The 1,403-nt window shown below is 67.8% G+C and overlaps 1 long non-coding RNA gene across 1 annotated transcript; it reads right to left on the bottom strand.

The window, feature by feature from the left end:
- Positions 1-644: 644 nt before the first annotated feature.
- LOC105854465 lies at positions 645-1,329 on the bottom strand. The gene is made up of 3 exons (XR_001146130.1): positions 1,240-1,329; positions 811-905; positions 645-718 (listed from the first exon to the last, which is right to left on the bottom strand). It is a non-coding gene; the product is annotated as an uncharacterized LOC105854465 (long non-coding RNA).
- Positions 1,330-1,403: the final 74 nt, after the last annotated feature.

Genomic DNA, 1,403 nt, shown 5'->3' with positions numbered 1-1,403 from the left:
GTCGGGGTGCTGGGTCGGGTCAGGGGGCTGGAGCCTAGGGGCCCGCCGCACCTGGGCAAGCTACTCCCGGGAGCCCCGGCGGGAGTCCCGGCCGGGAGCCCCAGCCCTGTGGGGGTGTAAGCGAGGCGGGGTGCGGTTCGGGGGGAGGGGTGTCCCCTCTCCTGCCGTCCAGCCCAGCTGTGTCGTGGTCACCAGAGTCTGCACAAAGGCCTATTGTCTGGGCTGGACAGCTGGCCCCCACCCCCATCCTTCCCGGGGTAACCGACTTTGAGATCCGGTCTCAGGAGGCCCATTGTTGGGGTACCCAGTCACGGCTAAGCTGGGAGGCCGCCAGTGGTCCAGAGTGGGGGCGGGGGAGCGGGAGTCTTTGCGGCGCACTGGCCTGCTGAGCTGCTGCTTCAGCGACTGCCCTGGCCAAGGCCGAAGGCGGGCGCGCAGGCCCGCTGCCCACGGAGGGCGGCCCAGCCCTTGGGTCCAGGGCGGGCTGGGGAGGAGGGCGCTGTGGGGTGTCCAGGGAAGGGGCTCGGCGGGCGTGGGCAGCCAGGAGAGCGCGATTTCCTGTTTCCAGAAAGGTCTTGCCCTAGGAAGTCGGGGAGGGCGCATGGCGGGGCTGGGCGTCTATAAATACCTACAAATATTTCTTGTTCTCGTAGACGTCGTGCAGCTTGAGGACGTGGGGGTGTTCGATGAGCTTCAGGATGGCGATCTCCCGCTCCACCTGCGGGGTGCACGCTGTCAGCCTGGCCTGCGCGCCCCAGGGGCCCCACCTAGCACGCACACACTCCCTGCACGCGCCCCAACGCGCCCCACCTTCATCAGCACCGACTCGGACAGCTTCTCCCGGTTCACGATCTTAATGGCGACCTTCTGGCCCGTGATGCAGTGGACCCCGAGTTTAACCAGCCCTGGGGGAGCGGGATTAACAGTGGGGGTGCGTTCCCCAGCGCACTTCCTCTTCTGGCCCCGAAGCCCACCTTCACCCCACCTTCACCCGAAGCCCACCTTCACCCCCCCTTCACCGCGTATCCTCCTCCGTCCCTACTGGGGAAGGAGGTCCAGGGCCCCATCCCGCTGACCTCAACTCCCAGCCAGCAGCCTCCACTCCCCAAGACCCAGCCGCGCCCCACTGGCGGATCCTGCTCCTGACTGAAGGCCCACACCCCCCACCTGCACGCCCCACCCTCCCGGTGTGTCTGCAGAAGTTCACACTTTGTCTGTCCCTAAGTGCCTCCTGCAAACCTGCCTCAGCCGGCACTTATCCGTCTTCCGGAGACCCGGGTCTCCCAAGGAGCAGCGCCCCAGGCTGGCGCCCTCCAACACCCTCCACCTCCCCCGACGGACACCTGACCGCTCAGTCCCTCCTTGAGAACCGGCCGCTGCAGTGGGAGCCCACCGCCGGCCCG

This window comes from Condylura cristata, unplaced genomic scaffold (genome assembly GCF_000260355.1).
Source record: "Condylura cristata isolate star-nosed mole 26May11 unplaced genomic scaffold, ConCri1.0 scaffold00041, whole genome shotgun sequence".
NCBI lineage: Eukaryota > Metazoa > Chordata > Mammalia > Eulipotyphla > Talpidae > Condylura > Condylura cristata.
This window is presented reverse-complemented; position numbering and strand designations above follow the sequence as displayed.